Source organism: Panthera tigris, chromosome E3 (genome assembly GCF_018350195.1).
Source record: "Panthera tigris isolate Pti1 chromosome E3, P.tigris_Pti1_mat1.1, whole genome shotgun sequence".
NCBI lineage: Eukaryota > Metazoa > Chordata > Mammalia > Carnivora > Felidae > Panthera > Panthera tigris.
The window spans coordinates 32,071,129-32,090,739 of record NC_056675.1 but is presented as its reverse complement, the minus strand read 5'-3'; the positions used below and the strand labels follow the sequence as shown (position 1 = coordinate 32,090,739).

Sequence of the window (19,611 nt, the reverse complement as noted above, 5' to 3'; positions counted from 1 at the left end):
CCCCTGGTGGGGGTTAGAGCCGCTGTGGTGCTGGTTGACCGCTGAGCCCTTGGCCTCCTCAGACGGGGACCCTGGAGTCCAGAGGCAGGGCAAGTAAAAAACTCAGGAACTCCTTGGACCAGGACTGGGGGGGCCACTCGTCCCCCAGCTTCCCCGAGGAGGAGGAGCGGAGGATGGGGCAAATTCCCACGGGGGACCTGGGCTGGACCACCTACTTCTCCCTCCCGGGCGCCCCGGACCATCCTCGGTGCTGGGCTGCTGCGAGATTGTCTGTCGTAAGGTCGTGACATCAGGTCTCCTTTTTATGTTTTATTTATTTTTTAAAGGTTTATCTTTGAGACAGAGCGAGACAGAGCGCCAGCAGGGGAGGGACAGAGAGAGACACACACAAAATCCCCCGCAGGCTCCAGGCTGTCAGCCCAGAGCCCTACACGGGGTTCGAACCCGCGAGTGGTGAGATCCCGACCTGAGCCGAAGTCAGACGCTTCCATCGACTGAGCCCCACAGGCGCCCCTCAGGTCTCCCTTTTAAAAAGTGAGTCCGTTTGGAGGAAACCGTTAGGGGAGTGGTGGTACCCGCGGTATGGGAATGGCCTGGGGTCGGGCAGCCTGCCTGCTTTGACTTGACCTAGAACAGAGCTGCCCAGTCCGGTATAGTAGCCGCTCACCTCGTGAGGCTGTTGAGCCCTTGCTAGGCACCTTCTGCCACTGGTAGGGTTGCCCAATTTTGTAAACAGAAACACGGGCCCCCTCCCGTCCCTTCAGTGTGGGCTGTGCATGGTCACTTCCTTCCAAAGAGGTCCCTGTGGAGAAGGTGGGCTGGGAGGGTAGCTCTACAGGGAGAAGCCTGACCCACACAGGTGGCCAGGGCGAACGTCAGTCGTGCCAAGTCCCGTTGATAGTGGGGTATGCCCTTTGGTAGAATGTGATGAGAAGGGCACCTTCCCTCCCCGATCTCGCTCCCCACGGCTACCCTCCACCGTGAGAAAAACACGAGATCAGTCCTACTTGATGGACATTCGACAAAGTCCCTGACCGGTACTCCTCAGAACTGTCCAGGTCCTCAAAATCAAGGAATGCCTGAGAAATTGTCACAGCCGGGGGGGGCGGGAGCTGGATTGACCTGTGTTGACCGATACCACAGCCACGTGTGACTTTTGAAATGGGGGTTGGGGGGCCGCCTAAGGAGACCGGACAGCTCCATGTACGGTGGGATCTTGCAACAGAAAGAATGCGGGACGAGAGGAGGTCCCAGTGGGGTGTGCACTTGAGTTAATAACTTTTTAAGTTTATTTTTGAGAGAGAAACGGCATGAGCTGGAGAGGGGCAGAGAGAGAGAGAGAGAGAGAGAGAGAGAGAGAGAGAGAGAGAGAGAGAGAAAGGGAGGCACAGAATCTGAAGCAGGCTCAAGCCTCTGAGCTAGGTTTTTTTTTTTTTAATCTTTTTTGATGTTTATTTTAGAGAGAGATAAGGAGTATGAGTGGGGGAGTGGCAGAGAGAGAGAGAGGGAGGCACAGAATCCGACGTAGGCCCCAGCGAGCTTTCAGCACAGAGTCTGCCTCGGGGCTCAAACTTACAAACTGCCAGATCCTGACGTGAGCCGAAGTTGAAAGCTTAACCAAGTGAGCCACCCAGGCGCCCCATAGTTAATGACATTTTTACAGCGGTCTATTGTTGGCAACGAATGTACCATACTGGGGCGCCTGGGTGGCTTAGTCGGTTGAGCTTCTCTCTCTCTCTCTTTTTTTTTTTTTTTTCATGTTTATTTTTGAGAGAGAGAGTCGGGGTGAGAGGAGGGCAGAGAGAGAGGGAGACACAGAATCCGATGCAGGCTCCGGGCTCTGAGCTATCAGCACAGAGCCGGACGCGGGGCTCGAACTCACCAACTGTGAGATCATGACCTGAGCCAAAGTCGGACGCCTAACTGGCGGAGCCACCCGGGTGCCCCAGGCATTGGGCTCTTGATCTCCGCTCAGGTCGTGATCTCAGGGTCATGCGTTCAAGCCGTGCATTAGCACGGAGACAACTTAAAAAAACCATCCAAATGGAAGATGCTAGTAATCAGGGATCTGGGCATCAGGTAGCTGGGAACTGTATTCCTCTGTCCCAATTTTTCTGTAGATCTAAAACTGTTCCTCCTTCCCCGCCCCCCCCCCCACAAAGGCTTTTATTAAAAAAAAAATACAGGCTGCTCAGTTAAATTGGAATGTCAGATAAACTAATACTTTTTAAGTATGTCCCATGCAGTATTTGGGATGTAGTTACACTAAAAAAATTACCTATTGTTTCCCTGCCATTCAAATTTAACTGGGTGTCCCACATTTCCTCTTCTGGCAATCTTGATCAAACTGAATTCTTAATTCCTATGAATTTGAATGTGAGCAGTCCCGCGTGGCCTGTGGCCCTGGGAGGTCCTGGGCAACACAAGTGTAGGTCATGTGGCTTGCCCGGAGGTCAGCAGTAAGAAGGCAGGTGAGGCCGTGGAAGCATCTTCTAATTCCAAGGCTGGCCCTCTTCCCACCGTGCTTGGCTGGTTCCTGTAGAGAAGGAACGGTGCTCTGGAGGATCTGCTGGGAGCCCAGTGGGCAGCGTGGGGCCCCCCCAGGAGCCCTGGAGAGGCACTGGAGGTCTCCAAGTCTCTCCTCGGTGTGACAGCTGGGGCAGGTGCTTGAGACCCTTGGTTAGGGACCGTCATGGCGCATAACAGATTGCTATGGACGCAGCAGCCCGTCTGGCCCCGCCTGCTTGGGCTTTCTGTTTCAGACCTCACCAGGCAGAAGTCAAGGTGGTGGCTGGCCGAGCTGTTTGCAGGAGGCTCAGGGGAGAATCTGTTTTCAAGACAGATTGTTGGCAGAGTCGAGTTCCTTGTGGTCGCAGGACTGTGGCCCCCTTTGCCTCAACTGGCTGCAAGTTGGAGGGCTGCTCTTAGCTCGTAAAGACTACACCCCCGTTCCTGGCCATGTGTTCCCCTCCGTCTTCAAGCCAGGAACAGTGTCGAATTCCTCTTGAGTTTCCAATCCCTGATTTCCTCCTCTGCCCTCTAGGCTGCAATTTATTTTTTTAATTTTTAATTTTTTTTTTTTAATGTTTCAGTATTTTTGAGAGCCAGTGTGTGAACGAACAGGTTGGGGGGGGGGGACAGAGAGAGGAGGACAGAGGAGCTGAAGCAGGTTCCACACTGTCAGCACAGAACCCGACACGGGGCTTGAACTCATGAACCGTGAGATCATGCCTTGAGCCTAAGTCAGACGCTTAATGGACTGAGCCACCCAGGTGCCCCTAGGCTGCAATTTAAAAGACACGTAGAGGAGCACCTGGGTGGCTCGGTCCTTTGAGCGTCTGACTCTCGGTTTCAGCTCAGGTCCTGATCCGATGGTTTGGTGAGTTCGAGCCCCATGTCGGGCTCTGCACTGACAGTGCGAACCCTGCCGTGTCCTGTTTATTTTTATCTCAAAAATAAACTTAAAAAAAAAAAATGATACAGGGCATGTATGAGACGGTCAGGCTTGTCTGTCTCAAGGTCAGCCGATTTGGGGACTCCAGTGACCTCTCCAAATTCCCTTCACTGTGATCCCCAGATTCATGTTGGATTGAATGGGAATGTTGTGTGTATACACCAGGGCTGGGGATCTAGGGAAGCCATCTTGGAATTCTGGCCACGACAGGGACCTGTCAGACGCGACCACGTGAGGGGTAAAGAGGGTTCCAAGCCAGACAACGTGCTTCAGATCCCAGCTCCCCACCACTGTGAGGCTGTGTGTGGCACCCGGGACACTATGAGCCTCTGTTTCCTCGTCGGCAAAACGCGAGTGAGGGTGTCCTGACTGTTGCGAGACTTGCCTGGTCTTTGTAGGCGTGAGAATGGCGTCTTCGCTGCTTTTCCCACATTCTTCGCCCTTCTGGCTTGTGACGAGGCTCTTCAAGAATGAGCTCACTGGCTTGGGCTCTCGATCTCCCCGGTCTGGCAGGCTGGACCAGACTTGGCATGGGAGAGAAATGTCAGTGGGGGGAAAAAATCTGTTAAAAAATGTATGCATGTAGTAAAACGCGTATCCAGTTCCAACATAAACAGAGTCGCACACGTTGCTGTGTGTTAATGAGCCCCAGGTAGGAAACGATCGGCAGGTCCAAGTGACTTTCCGTCTGTTCCCTCGCTGCCCGTGGAAGAGACTTCTGGCACTTTCCGGTGGAGGCAGTGCTCTTGGAGCATCCTGTTTATTCCACGGTCATGGGCCTTTAGAACCAAATTTGCTTGAAAGCCTTGTGAACTTCTTGACGGAGAAAGAACAAACGAGGCATCTTGGGTAATGTGAAAGTGAGCGGCCAGTTTTGCGCAAGTTCCAACATGGGTGGTTTGTAACTAATTGGAAAAACATGCCTCTTCTGTTGACCTAATCCTTCTTGCCGTTGCCTGGGCCTTAAGTGTTCCCCGGAGGCTTAAGGGGGCGTAATTGGCGCCCAGGGTGGTCACCACAGTTACAAAAGGGGCAAAGAGCTCGTGCCTGTGTTGGAGAGTCGGATCCGGCCGGCCGGGTCTGGGGGAGCAAGGGCCCCCGTCTGTCACCAGCCTCCTCAGCTGCGGCACAGGGGTAGGTGTCCGGGATGGCAGAGAGGAGGGATTCGTCCTCCGGCTTTAAATTTCGCCCTCAGAACGAAAAGGTTCTGGAGGCAGAGCTTGGGGCCCAGGCAGGGAAAGGAAACAGGCGACCTTTGAGCCCTCGTGGAGCCGAGGAACCCCTCACCCTTTGCTTAGAGGCCCGGTGTTGGGTCCTTGCATCCTTCTACAAGGTTCTCTTCAGAAATACAGAAGCTCACAGTGCTACTTTCGTACTTTCGCTTCCTAATTGGGGTCTGTGTTCCCAGGGGCAGATGAGCTGGCTGGGCCCCGGCCTCACCAGTGTCCTTCAAGAGAAACCTCCGTCAGCAGAGTAAAGCTCAGCCGTGGCCAACATCACCACTCTTCTGGTCTTGGTCTTTGCCTTCTGGAGACGCTAACGTGTGACTGACTCAGCCCCCCCCCCCCCCCCAGGTCAGAGGGACCCCATGCGTCCGTGACCCGGCTTTGCCAGCTCGTCTCAGTCCCCGGGGCCTCCTCTCTCAGAGCCGCTGGGTGGTTTGAAAATGAAACGCAGGCTGTGGCCCTCCGTCCCCTCTCAGCACAGTGCTGTCCAAGGCGAAGGGGCAGGGGGTGAGGACCAAGAGGTGATACTGTAATGAGAGTTATAAGGCTTTGTGGTTTCCTCTCTCTGTCTCCACTTCCTTCCTGAAACCCCAGAAGAGGCTTCTCGGGAAAGGAAGGGCCTTTGTGATGCAGGAGCCTGGCTGGGAATGGCTGTTCCCAGTTAGGCTGGCCGGCTGGAGGCCAGGGTGCCGAGGCCTGGATGTGGGTTGGATCCACTGGGGCCGCTGAGGCACAGTGGGTCTACTCACTGTTGAGCTGGGCCCGGCATCCTGCAAACGCCACCTTCGTGCCTCCCTCGGAGCGGCTCTGACATTGAGAAGAAGGGTTGTTGAGTCTTGTCCTGCTCGGGACAGGCCACTTCTGGTGACCCCATAAGGCCACACTGGGTCCTGTACCTCCCAGGAGATTTTCGGGCAGGATGCGTGTGTATAAAGGGCCCCAGCCCTTGAGTATTGGCTCTTCTTGTTCTTGATAATTCCACAGTTAGGTAAACTGGACCCGCTCTCGGTGGAAGTAGGTTGCTAACCCTTAGAGTAGTCAAGCTGTTTGAGGCTCCATTAGGAAGTGGGCAAGGACAGTTACTCTAGAACCAGGGATGGGGTTCCCGTTTGGAGGGGCTCCGTGGCTGGCCAGCCCCTTGTTTTATGGCAACTCTGACCTGTTCCAGGTGCCTGAGATCCTCGGATTGGTGGCTCTGGAGCACAACAAGCTACATAACTCACAGGGCCCAGACTGAAGTGAAAACGCAGGGCTCTTGGATCAGCTGGGCATTCAGGCAAGTGCGGGGACGCCTCTGAGCACAGGGCCCTGATTGTGCGGTGCCCCTCCTGCAAAGCCGGCCCTGCTCTGGGGAGCGAGTGCAGGGCGGGTAGCCGGTCTGGGCACGTAGGTGGATTTCATCACCCCACCGTCCCTCCCAGGTCACCTGGGACGAGTGCAGTGAGTCGAGGCTGGGAGGCTGGCTGAGTGTGGCCCGCAGTGGCCGAAAGTTTGGGGCGGGGCTCCAGGCCTCATCTTGTCTCTAGTGTGGACACCCGATCTCCTCCTCTGTCACAAGGCTTCAAGCCAAACACGGAAGACCAGAAAAGGATGCATTAAAACGGTCACTCCCTTGGGGCGTCTCGGTGGCTCAGTCGGTAAGCGTCTGACTTCGGCTCAGGTCGTGATCTCACACTCCGTGAGTTCAAGTCCCACGTCGGGCTCTGTGCTGACAGCTCAGAGCCTGGAGCCTGTTTCAGGTTCTGTGTCTCCCTCTCCCTCTGCTCCTCCCCCGCTCACACTCTGTCTCTTTCTCAAAAAGGAATAAATACTAAAAAAAAAAAATTTTTTTTAAAGTGGTCACTCCCCAAGTCAACATGATCTAAAACCATTTTTTTTTTTTTCTAATTTGTCATATCCGTGCATTCGGGTTAAACATCTCTTGTTCTATAGAGAAAACCGACCAAGTTGATGGCTTCAAAAGCAAATCCATCCCTGCCGGGAGACCTTACTACCTGTGAGCATGGAAGGGTCACCCAAAATGTGACCCTGGATCCTTGTGTGTTTGCTTTTTGGCCTGTGGCCCCCGGGCATTCCGGCAAGCTCATTGCCCTGGGCCAAGTTGTGTGAAAAACTAAACCTTTCTGGGTTGTGAACTTTATTTTTAGTTTTTTTTATGTTTATTTTGGTGGAGGGCAGAGAGAGAGAGAGAGAGAGAGAGAGAGAGAGAGAGAGGAAGAGCGAGAAGCCCAAGGAGGCTCCACAGTGTCCACACAGAGCCTGACATGGGGCTCGAACTCATGACCCACAAGATCATGACCTGAGCTAAAGTCAGATGCTCAACCGAATGAGCCACCCAGGCACCCCGGGAGATTTACATTTATAACAATCTCCATTTGTAAAGGTGTCTCCCTCTCTGTACCTGAAATTGAAATCTCTGGAAACTCCTATCAGTGGACAACGTGCTTAAGTCTATTCAACAAACCGTAGCCTTGTTTACCGCGCCTTTCCTGGTAACCTCCCCAAAACAGGCTTCCTGACACCTTTGTTGGGTCTTTAGCTGATGATGGTATTTAAACTGGTAGCTTTGGCAACCTCAGGAGTCTAACTCCTGTCTCCCGGGGTATATCCCATACTTCTACGAGGTACGCATGTCAACGAGTTGTTCGTTTCTGTCTTGTTGATCTGTCTTTCATTATGGCTGGGGATGTGTCAGCCAGGAACTCAGAAGGGTAGAGGGAAAATTCTTTCTCCTCCCCTGTGGTTTCTGGTCTCCCAGATGGGACCCACTGGGACACCCTACTTGATCTGGAGCCTGCAGGTAGGGTCGTGGGAAAACTTAAAGAAGCCAGGGAAGGGGAAGAATTCTTACCAAAGTCGACTCCCCCAGATCTCTGTCTGGAACGCCTCATTGACAAACGAAGGTAAGACTTTCTCACCCTTGGCTTGACAAGTGGAGATGGGTGGCAGAGAAAGATTTGTAAAAATTCGTTCTTTGGATCATTTCTCACCTCTGCACATTTGGGCTTCCGTGGTGTGGTGGTGACAGATTCTTTCTTCTTTGCTGGAAATTTTATTTTACCTTCATTTTTGACAGATGTTTTTGCTGCATTTCCTGCCAGTTTATTCCATTTTCTTCTGGCTTCCGCTGTTTCTAGTGAATTTGGCTGTCTTTCTTATTGCTGTTCCCACAAATGTAATGTCTCTTACATCCCCAAGCTGCTTTTAAGATTTTCTCCTTTTCTTGGGTTTCTGTTTGTTTATGATGTGCCTAGGCGTGGTCCTTTTTGTGTAAATCCTATTTGGGATTTGCTGAGCTGCTTGGATCTGTGGATTGATATCTTTCATCAATTCTGATTAATTACTGGCTATTATCCCATATGTTCTTCCCTGTTCTCTCTCTCTTCTCCTTGTGGGCCTCTTGTAACGCGGATAGCTGACAACTTGACGCTTCCCTGCAGGTCTCAGACATGTGTTCTTTGTCTCTTCCTCCCCCCGCCCTGCTGCTCTCTTTGCATTTTACTTTTTCTCAATGTTTTGTTTATTTTTGAGTGTGAAAGTGCAAGCAGGGGAGGGCCAGAGAGAGAGGGGAACAGAAGATCCAAAGGGGGCTCTGCGCTGACAGCAGCAAGCCCAATGCGGGGCTCAAAACCAACTGTGAGATCGTGACCTGAGCCGATGTCGGATGCTCAACCAACTGAGCCACCCAGGTGCGCCCCCCCCCCCCGCCCCCATTTCATTTTCAATTCTTGTTTCTTTCTGTGCTTCACTCTGGATAACTGCTATTGACCTGTCTTCAAATTCACTGAGTTCTTTCTTGGGCTGTGTCCAGTCTGTGGTTAAATTACTCTGGTAGATTTTTCATTTCTGATATTTGTATTTTCCAGTTCTAAAACTTCTATTTGGTTCTTTTGTAGAGTTTCCACTTTTTCTCTTAATTTTCTGTCTCTTCATTGTCTTGTTTGACCTGTCAGTTCTTTAACATATCTTCAAGTCTTTGCCTCTTCCAGCATCTGGGTCATGCCTGAATCTGCTTTCATTAACTGTGTTTTCCTGTTTCGCGTAGCTGGTAATTTTTGATTGTATGTTGAACATTGTGGGTGACATGTTACGAAGAGTCTGGATTATATGATCTTCATCTAAACAATGTTGAGTTTTTTTTCTTGAAGACAGTAAAATTGACCTTGAGCATATCAAGGCTTGGTTTTAGCTTTGTTAGAATGAGTATATTTCAGGTCCCACACCAACCCCTCACATTCTAGTGTGTGGCCCCTATTCTTGGGGTATGGTCTGCACTCTTGAGGCCAGGCTTTTCTGGGGTGTCAACCGAGTGCCTAGGACACTCAATCAGAATCCTGCCTCCTAGGGTTGGAACTATATGACTTCTAATACTTTTTTTCAGTTTACCTACCCCTCCTCCACCCCTGAGCTATTTTCCACTAGGCCTCCTAGTGTCTCCTCCTTACGTGCACAGTTTAGGATTTGGTCAAGGAGCTAAGGTGAACCTCTGTGCAGATTTCTGGGACTCCCTCTGTGTGGCTCCTTCCCCTCCTGTGTTTGCCCTGTGCGTCTCAAGTGCCTTAGCATCCTTGAACTCTGATCTCCGTTACCTCCAGTTAACAAGACCACTGTTCTCCATTTGGGCTACCAATCTCTGCTCAATGTCAATACTGTCTTTTTCTCCTTTCCAAAGAAAGCCATGGTGAATGTGGTGGCTTCATCTCAAGTGTTCCTCTTTTCTCAAGAACGACAGCTCTGTGCTGCAGTGTCCAGTTCCTGCAAATGATTATTTTATGTATTCTGCTTAGTTTCAGAGTCCTTTATGGCAGGAGTGGGAGTAATTCACTGAGGCTGGCAGACTTTTTTAAAACTTAAACAAAAATTTTTTTGACGTTGATTTATTTTTGAGAGAGCACACGAGCAGGGGAGGGGCAGAGAGAGAGGGAGACACAGAATCCCAAGCAGGCTGCAGGCTCTGAGCTGTCAGCACAGAGCCCGATGTGGGGCTCGAACTCACAAACTGTGAGATCATGACCTGAGCTGTAGTGGGACACTCGACCAACTGACCCACCCATGCACCCCTAAAACTTTTTATTAGATTACGAAATGTATATTCTGGACTTCTGGGTTTTGAGTCCTGCTTAGAAAGGACTGTCCTACCAAGAGATGGTTAAAGTTTCTTTGGGCTTTCTTCTACTTTGACAGTTTCATTTCTTAGGTTTAAATCTGACTCATCCATACTTCATTTACTTGGAAGAAAAAGGTAGAGGGGTCTAACAGTGTTTTTCCCAGAAGCTAGCAAGTTGTTTTAATACCAATAACTAGAGAGCACTTCCTTCCCCCACTTATCCGAAATGAAGTCTCTCATTTTATGTTACACTTAGAATGGATTGTGTGTATTTTTGACATATGTCCCACTGACATGTTTTATGTACATTTTCATACACATATTTGTTGGTATGAAATTTGTTTTTAAGTTTATTTATTTTGAGAGACAGAGTAAGCAGGGGAAGGGCAGAGAGAGAGAGAGAGAGAGAGAGAATCCTGAGCAGGCTCTATGACATCAGCATGAAACCCACGTGGGGGCCTTAACCCACGAACCAGGAGATCAAGACCTAAGCCAAAGCCAAGAGTTGGACACTCAACTGACTGAGCCACCCAGGCACCCTGTGAAATTGTTTTAATGACTGCAGGATCATCTGATTCAATATCTGATAGGGTTAGCTGTTCTTCATTCTTGTTTTCAGAAATGTCCTGGTTATCGTTGTTGTTTAAAAATTTCATGAACTTGAGGGGCACCTGGGTGGCTCAGTCGGTTAGGCATCCAACTTTGGCTCAGGTCATGTTTTCACAGTTGGTGGGTTCAAGCCCCGCGTCGGGCTCTGTGCTGACAGCTTGGAGCCTGGAGCCTGTTTCAGATTCTGTGTCTCCCTCTCTCTGCCCCTCCCCCACTCACGCTGTGTCTGTCTCTCTCTCTCAAAAACAAACATTAAAAAAATTTTTTTCATGAAGTTTAGAATCAGCTCGTTTAGTTGAAACATGACATGTGTGTTCCTACCGCCAGCCCCAGGCAGTCGCTATCTTGCTCTCTGTCTCTACCAATTTTCCTTTTCTGGAAATGGCATATAAATGACATCACACGACCTGTGGTCTTCAGCATCTGGCTTCCATCACTCAGCACGTTTTTGAGATTGATCCCTCGTGTGTTAGGTCCCAGTACTTTCTTGTCGTTGCAGAGCTGGTTTGTGTATTCGTTCGTCATTGGGGGGTATTTGTGTATGAGTCTTGGTGTGCAAGCACGTGTCTTCATTTCTCGTCGGGGGCAACCTAGGAGTAGAATTGCTGAGCCACATGGGAAAAGGATTTCTAACTTTTTAAGAAAGTGCCAACCTGTCTTCCAGAGCCGCCATGTCCTCTCACCCCTCCTGCCAGGGCCTGTGAGGGCTCCAGTTCCGCATCCTCCCGAACACAAAAGATGGTCCCATCTTTCCAGTGTTGAGTCTCTAGGTAGGAAAATATGCAGCACAGCTTTCTTTACATTTAAAGTATTTGATATCCTCCGGGGTCTTTGAAAAGATTTCTCCGTCTGGATTGTATACATTTTAGCACATTTGTTTCTGGGAGTTTTCTTTTGTGTGTGTGTTGGGGGGGGGGTGCTGTTGCAAATGGAATATTTTCTCTTGTTAACGTTTCTAACTGCTTCCTGTTTGTACCTAGAAAGGCTAGGTGTTTCGGTGTGGTACGTCGGCACCCCATCCCTTGGTGAAATCTCTTAGTGTCAGCCACGTTTTTCCGTCGCTTCTCTGGACTTTCCAGAGTAAACACAGTTATTTCACTTCTTTCTCCTCAAATTTCGTCTTCCCTCTTAACTACTTTCATCAACTAGAAACTTCCAAACAAAATAGTGGTGATGGGGGCATGTTTTCATTCCAGAGCCTCATGGAAACTTCTGTTGCTTCCAACCATTACAAATGATGCTGATTTTTGGGCTGGGTGGATGTGTGTGTCTGTGTGTATAATTTTATCAGGTTAAGAAAGCATCCCTCTTATCTGATAAGAGATTTTGTTATAAATGGTTAATGTTGCCAAATGCCCTTCAGCATCCATGATCATGATTTTTCCCTTTTAATACATTATTAGAAATTAAAAGATGTCCTTGTCGTATTGCACGAGTCCCACTTGGTTTTGGTGAACCCCTTTAAGGATCACTGTGCATTGTATTTGCTAAAATTTTATTTGGGATTTTTGCGCTGATTTTTACGTAAGCGAAGTCGGTGTGTGGTTTTCCCTCACTGTTGGCTTTTTATATGAATGTCTCTGATAAAGAACTTGGAAGTGTTTCTTCCTCCTGTGGGCCCTAGATCAGTTTAAATGGCATTGGAATTAGGATTCCTAAAGGCGTGGGTTGACTTCTCCTGGGAAACAACCCAGCCTGAGGTTTCTCCCTTCCCCTCCCTGCTCTGGGGCTTGGGGGGTGTTGGTATTTCTGCAAAACCTTCTCGGTTCCTTCTGGTACAGACACTTTCTCTTTTTGGTATTTTGCGGGGGGGAAAGGTTTTCCTCCACCATTGAAAGGTTCTTCCGGCTGGTCTAAGAATTAAAGTGACAGGAGACAGATGAACGGGAGAAACCCAAATTTAATTTTGTATGTATGGGAATCCCACGTACATGAGAGGGTCAAAGACAGAAGGGGAAAGTGAGGGGCGTCCGGGTGGCTCAGTTGAGAGTCTGACGTGATTTGGGCTCAGGTCACGATGTCACGGTTCGTGGGGATGAGCTCCGTATGAGGCTCTGTACTGGCAGCGTGGAGCCTGCTTGGGATTCTCTCTCTCCGCCCCTCCCCAGCAACCCGCCCCCCTGCTGCTTCTCACCCAAATAAATATTTTTTAAAACAAAAGGAAAATGAGCTGTATATGTTTTCCTGAGCTAAGGTATGGGATGGGGTCTGGGGCTTTAAAGCACGAGGAGGGCCTTGACAGGGCGATGGCAAGAAAGGCTGTGGCCTAATTAGATCTTTGTTCTGTGGTACAGTTGGGTCCCTCAGATAAATTCGATCTTTGGTAATAACTCTTATGTTGGGAAAGACCCTTCAGTATAGATTCTTCTAGGTCTTTAAGGGAGGGGCAAAATCCTCTTTAGCCTGCATGGGCTCAGTTGCCTTTGGCTCAAAATAGTCTGTGTGCCAAGTTGCACGTTTTGGGAAGACTTGTTCTGAACCCCCTTCAGGTACTTGTTGGTACTTGGTCCCCTCAGAAAATGTTGCCTCTGGGCTTTCGAGTTTACTTGTGTAGAGACTGTGGCCTCGACAGCCCCCTTTTCTTGTCTTGACTCCCTTAAATCCCCCTTCCCCACCCCCAAGTGAAACAAGTCTTAGATTGACTTCAGGTTACCATTTTTCTATTAATTTTTGAAAAGTTTTACATTCAGGAACTGCTACATTCTTCCAAGTTGTTCTTGGAGAAATAGGCTAAGACATACGTCATCTCCCGGAGCCCCCGGGGCAGCAGAAGTCACTGGAAAGCATCCTTTGCATTCAGCAGCCAAGGATCGGCTCATTTCCTCTCCTGGGGGTGGGAGCATTGGCCAGAGTGCTTCAGCGTGACCTCACTTCTATCCCCTTCCCTGTCTTTAAAGAATAATCGAGAAGTGAGGTTGGGTAATAAAAGGTCACGCGGCCTTTCCCAAGAGGTGTGTTGACCGGCTCACTTTGCTCCTTACCTAGACGGTGGTCGAACATAAGCAGTGTTTCCTTGCCCCCTTTGGTTATAAAACTCAGGCTTCACTCAGATCATGTCATGGAGACTTGACTTAAAAAAAAAAAAATTACCTGTACTTGCTTTTTCTATGCTTTCGTTCGGTCATAACCCCTGCAGATGGCGAGGACTCAGTCTGTAAAGGTGTCTGCCTCCCCTCCAGCTGCCTGCCGGGAAGGGCGCAGGTTAATGGGAGAACTCTGGTTCTCTAACAGCGCTGGAGGCGTCTGCGGAATAAACGCCGCTAAAAACCAGCCCTTAGCGACCATCAGTTTCCACGTCGACTTCCCCTCCCTCAATTTTCCGCCTGTGGAAGCTCCCAGTCCTCCTCATTTGACTTGGTCATCTCTCTAAAAATGTGTCCCTCTGTGAACACTCTTGACAGATGGATGTATACACCGCCACCCATGTATGTTACACACACGCGTGCAGATTGCGTTACTGACGCCAGTGCCCCGCCCCCTCCCCCGTGCATGCTTGATGGTCATGGTCCTAAACTTCTGTCCCTTTTCGTCTTGCCGGTCTCCCTCGCCAGCATAAGTTACGGGGCCCCAGCCACAGGACCCAAGATGGATAGAGCCGAGAGATTTTTTTTCCCCCCTCCCTTACGGAAGTTTCTTCCAAGAAAGGACTTGGCTGTGATTCTCCCTGAAGACGGAGAGCGGCTTCAAGTACCAAGGGGTCACGTGCCGCCACCGCCCTCCTCTTCCTCGCGCCACTCCCTCTCCACCTTCCCAGCCTCCCGCTAGGCTTCTGTCCCTATAAAGTGTCACTCGTGGCCACTACCCCCAACCCCTCTGCTTGGAGAAACGAAAAAATTCCTTCAACCCTCTTCATTCCTTCCTACCACTTTCCTACGATAGTAAGATACCTATTCCTAAAGCTTAGCATTTTTACCATTTTTAAGTGCATAAGTCAGTGGCATCAGGTACATTCACAATGTTGTACGGCCATCGCCACCATCTGTTTCCAGAACATTTTCATCTTTCCCGAGACCCGATACGCCTCAAACGTTACCTCTCCATTCTCCTCTAGCTTCCTTTTAATTTTGAAACGTCCCTAGGACGATCAGCATTAGACCAATTACAAAAGGCATTTTTGTTTTGTTTCTTAAAGGTTATTATTATTTTTTGGTAATCCCTACGCCCAGTGTGGGGCTCGAACTCACGACCCTGAGGTCAAGAGTTACACCCCCTTCTGACTGAACCAGCCAGGCGCCCCAAAAGGAATCTTTAAAAGAAAAAATAATCCCCTACAGTGTGATCACTCTTCCTATATGAACTGTTTCCATTTTCCTGTATCCTTGACCACTTCTTGTCCAAATGCAGTCATTCTTGGTGCAGATTCTTAGGCAGCCTCCTGCTGTACTTGGAAACTAATCTTTTTTTTTTTTTCATGTTAATATATTGCCTCACGTTGGACCTCTTGACAAATGAGTTCGAGATAGGGTATCAAAGTCACAGACCACAACTTTCAAAGACCATTGCCCTGTCAGTGGTGTATAAGTTTTCATCATTTTGAATAACAAAGTTATTTTGGAATCTTGGGGATCATTCTCATTTCCCTTCCCTCCTGGTTTTGGATAAAGTCCCGGGAGTGGCGCTTATCAGGTCAAAGGAATGAGTGGTTTTAGTTACTGATTTTTTTTAAGTTGATCTGTTCATTTTGAGAGAGAACGAGTAGGGGAGAGGCAGAGAGAGAGGGAGAGAGGATATTAAGCAGGCTCCGTGCTGTTAGCATGGAGCCCGACACAGGGCTCGATCCCACACTGTGAGATCATTACCTGAGCCAAAGTCAAGAGCCTGACGCTTAACTGACTGAGCCACCCGGGTGCCCCAGGAGTGAATGGTTTCAGAAGGATGTTAGAAACCTACTACTGAGGTACCAGTTGAAACCGCCAGTTACCAGATTTGAGGGCTTTGTTTTTGTCCACAGCCTCAGTAGTTCTGGACGTTATTCTTTAAATACTGACCCTGCAGCCTAATGAAGCTGTAATCATGGGGCGCCTGGCTGGTTCAGTCGGTTGAGTGTCTGACTTTTGATTGCGGCCCAGGTCATGATCTGAAGGTTCAGGAGTTCAAGCCCCACGTTGGGATCTTCCCGGACAGCGAGAGCCTGCCTGGGATTCTCTCTCTCCCCTTTGCTCCCTTCCCCTGTTCTCTCCCAAAATAAATTTTAAGAAAATTTTTAAGAAATTATAAGCGTTACTCTATTTTGCCTTTAGTTACCAGCAAAATTAAATGTTCTCCACACCGTTTACTTCTCTCTTTTGCCTGCTCTGTCCTTGACCAAATCACTTCACCGAGACTGAGTTTTTTAAAGACTTATCTGGACTTGCTTTTTATGTGCTTGAGGCACAAATCTTTATCATTTTTAAAATTTTTTTTATTTTTTAGATGTTTTGTTTTCTGAGAGACAGCATACGAGCAGGGGGAGGGGCAGAGAGAGGGAGGCACAGAATCCGAAGCAGACTCCAAGCTCTGAGCTGTCAGCACGGAACCCGACATGGGGCTCAAACCCACGAATGCGAGATCATGACCTGAGCCGAAGTTGGATGCTCAACCGACTGAACCACCCAGGCGCCCTTATTTATTTGCATCTTTAATGAACTCATTCCCTGTCTCATCCATTTTTTTCTTTAAATTCTATGCCTGTGTGTGCACACCCAGCCTAACCCCCCAAATGGCAAAGTGTTGGTGTCGTTAAATCCGTCTTGAGAAAGGAGAACTGTGCTTCCCTCTTGAGGTCAAGGCTGGTGCCCAACCTACCACTCTTGTTTTCCTGGTAAGCGCTTTGCGGACAGAGCGTGGGAGGCAGGTTGGGGACCTTCTGCACTTTCCTGCCTGGACCGAAAATAACTCATCCTGTGAGCAGATGGAGAAACCAAGAGCTTGCGTGGTGACAAATCATCCGTGCCGCAGACTCTGACCTGCCCCCCACCCCCCACCTCCGCTCCCCATATTCCACCAGTTGGCTTTCCGCTGTGAACTGTCTCCTTCCTTCCTGCTTTCCTTCCTTCTCTTGGGCCGGGATCCCTGTGACAGGGCCTAGCATAGCGCCTCTGACGGTTGTGGATGTGTCTCTGATCGTGTGTGACACGGCTCATTGGGCATTTTAATGTGGACTAGGAAATGGAGAGTAAGCATCACGTATCTGGCTTGGGACAGAGCCAGTGTTCAATTGACTCTCTCAAAGTAGGCAATATGGCGCTCTTGCAAGCATAGGAGGTGATGACTGAAGCTGGGCAGCCTTGAGGGTCCAGAGGGCCCAGACCTGCACCAGCCTGGCCGTCTGCTGCTTGGATGACCTCATGTAAGTCCCCTGGGCTCTCTGAGCCTGCTTCTTCCCTTATGTGGGATTGTGCATTTGTCACTGGGCTGTCGGAAGGTCTAAGAAAAGATCGAACATCTTTCAAAGAGCAGTGCCTGGACTCTGGGGTCTTTTTGTTGTAACCCATGACAACACGCTCAACAAATCAGAAGCCCCTTCCCCTTTCCCTCCAGTGTGTGGAAATGTGCAGGACTGGCCCCATTCACGCGTTCTTCGAAAAACTCTCAAGCCCTCTAGTCTTTTTTCTTCTGGACTTTATTGAGCGCCTGCTGTGTGCTGGGGATTTACAGGTGGGGAGGCTGGGGCAAGGGAATCTGGCATCTGACCTGGTTGCCCCCCAGCTCGTGTCTGACGCTTTGCCCTTTGCTTTGGAATCTGGACCTCAGGCCTTTGGATAGAAGACTTGAAGGGGACTCCCAATGGTGGGTCGATTTCACAGCCACCCAAGTTCCCCCATCATTCCAGTGGACGATTAGCCCCATCCATCCAATGGATGTGTTCTGGGATCGTGCCAGATTTTTCACTCAAAAATTCAAGGGACAGATCAGCCTTCCCAAAGGTCAACGGCTTTGAAGGCTGTATCCTTGGGGCCTGGGTGCCCCTCGCACCTATCTGTGGAAACCAGTCCCCCAAAAAGGGAAGCCTTCTCAAGTGTCCCCTGAAACATTCAGTTCCAGATTGAGGATCTACCCCAAAGAGGGACACTCTCCCCCCAGGCTTGCGATGAAGGGATTTGGGACCATCTGTATACGTCAAGGAGCCTCGTGCTTGTCCCAAAGTAGGAAGACCCCAGGGCAGCCCTGGGCTCACACGGTGGAGGCCTCCGACCAAGCAACAAAGCAAGCGAAAAAAGAACTTGGGCAACAATAGTGGCTGGAATGGACCCACCCCCACCCCCGGCCCCGCAGGGGTGGGACAGGGGCCCAGGCTGTCTCCTAGAAGGCCGTGCAGCTGTCAAGGAAGGTAGAGAACTGTCCAGACCAATTGTGAACTTTATTGTCCCCGGAAGGATTCTGAAATCATGGACGACGAGCCCCCCTTGGCTGTATCTGGACCCGGTGTGATCTCTGTGCCTCCTGGCATTTCGTTGTGATGGTTCTGTTCGGCCAAGAATCTTGGCCGAGCTGAGGGGGTGACGGGTGTGAAATCTTTGGCAGCCTAGTGTTGGCTTAGGCAAACTCTCCAACTGTAAAGAGAAGAGGAGGCTGTTCTGTGGGCCCAGAGGACAGGGGGCCCCTTCTGTTGCCTGGAATCATGCTGGAGCCCCTGTCACAGGCCCAGAGTGGCCCTCCTTAAAAGGACATCTCACCCCTTTGGAGAAGAGCACCAGGTGTGGTTAGGTGATCTCCTGTGCCTGTGTGACAGACAACCAAGACCTGGTCACCCCACCCCCACCCCAAAGTTCCCAGCCTAGAGGGGGAGGGCTGAACCCCAGTACCCTAGGCTTTGGGAGCACAGGGGATACACCTAAAACCCAAAGGGGGAGCAAGGGGAAGTTCAAGGGGTGATGCCCGAGCTGACTCCCGGGTAGAGCGGTTTCTAGGTCACGAAAGCAGCAGGGGCCTTTGGATGGTTTCAGAATATTTGGTGACCTCGGGGTGACTTCCCTCTGCTTGCAGAGAAATCCAGCCTCACCCCTTGAATCTCCGGCTCCCACCGAAGAGCGGGTCTCTTCAACTTAGGAGTGACAGACACGCAGCGCCCTCTCGAGGCAAGTGGCCATTAGCAGGTGCGTTTTAAGTGTTTCTTGCGGATCTCTTGTACTTCATTTCTTTTTGTGGTCTGAGCAGGATGGGGTTGTGGATACAGCACGCAGTAGAGGCAGAAACAATGTATCTTTAGCGGGCTGCTGGCTTCAAAGGGCTTCTGATGTGTCCCCACCCACTGTGATGTTGAAAGGCTGGATGGCCGACACCTCAAAGTGTCCGCTTCAGGGAAGGTCCCGCCTATCCGCCGTTTGTTGAATTTTTTAAAAACACCAACATTAAAGAATTCTATTAAATGCCTTGTCGGTCCTCTATTGAGATTACATTTTTGGTTCTGTTCCAAATAGGATATACTTCGAATACTTTCTAGTTTCCTGCCAAAGCATGCAGTCTGTGTCACATAAACCCACGGCAACTCATGTGGGTTCGTGTCTGCTGGCTTTTAGAAGTTTATCTCCTTAAGTGTGTTCTTTTTTGTCTTTTGTTGCTTCATTTATTTTGAGGGAGAGAGAGAGAGAGAGTGCGCGCACACTCAGACAAGTGTCGGAGGGGCAGAGACAGAGGGAGAGAGAGAATCCCAAGCAGGCTCCGTGCTGTCAGCACAGAGCCCGACGTGGGGCTGGATCTCACGAACCCGGAGATCACGACCTGAGCCGAAATTGAAGAGTTGGGTGCTTAACCAACTGAGCCACTCACACTCCCCGTGTGTGTGTGTGTGTGTGTGTTTTGTTGTTGTTGTTGTTGTTGTTGTTGTTTTTATAACTGCGGTGCTTATAAGTACACTGTTTATTGTTGTGTCACTGTGTCTAGCAGGGAGTAGGTGCTTAGGAAATGTTCTTGAATTAGGAAATTCTTAATCACCACGTACAAGTACACAGTGAAGCCCTGTTAGGTACATTCACCTTGCTGTGTGGCCATCACCACCCTCCACTTCCAGGATTTTTTTTTCTTCCTGCGAAACTGAAGCTCTGTCCCCATTAGACGGGGCCCACTCGGCCTCCCAGCAGCCTGTGGCAACCACGATTCGACTTTGTGCCTGTGCTTTGGACTATGTTAGGTGCTTCCTAGAAGTGGAATCGTACGGCCTTGGTCTCTCCGTGACTGCCTTCTCTCACTTAGCCTCATGTCCTCCAGGTTCAAGTGTAGGAGGTGGTAGAATTTCC

General features: G+C 49.9%; 1 protein-coding gene across 5 annotated transcripts in view; it reads left to right on the top strand.

Annotated features, from left to right (window-relative positions):
• RMI2 (RecQ mediated genome instability 2) overlaps positions 1 to 19,611 on the top strand; it is a 37,838-nt gene that overhangs the window by 10,103 nt on the left and 8,124 nt on the right. The window contains exon 3 of one of the 5 annotated variants that reach the window (XR_006212341.1): positions 18,362 to 18,471. The exons of 1 other annotated variant lie outside the window; for it this stretch is intronic. The gene's annotated coding sequence lies outside the window, so the exon portion shown is untranslated. Of the gene's footprint in view, positions 1 to 326; positions 356 to 5,848; positions 5,945 to 18,361; positions 18,542 to 19,611 lie in introns of those variants that run through there. 3 more of the 5 variants (XR_006212340.1, XR_006212342.1, XR_006212343.1) reach the window with 3 other exon arrangements.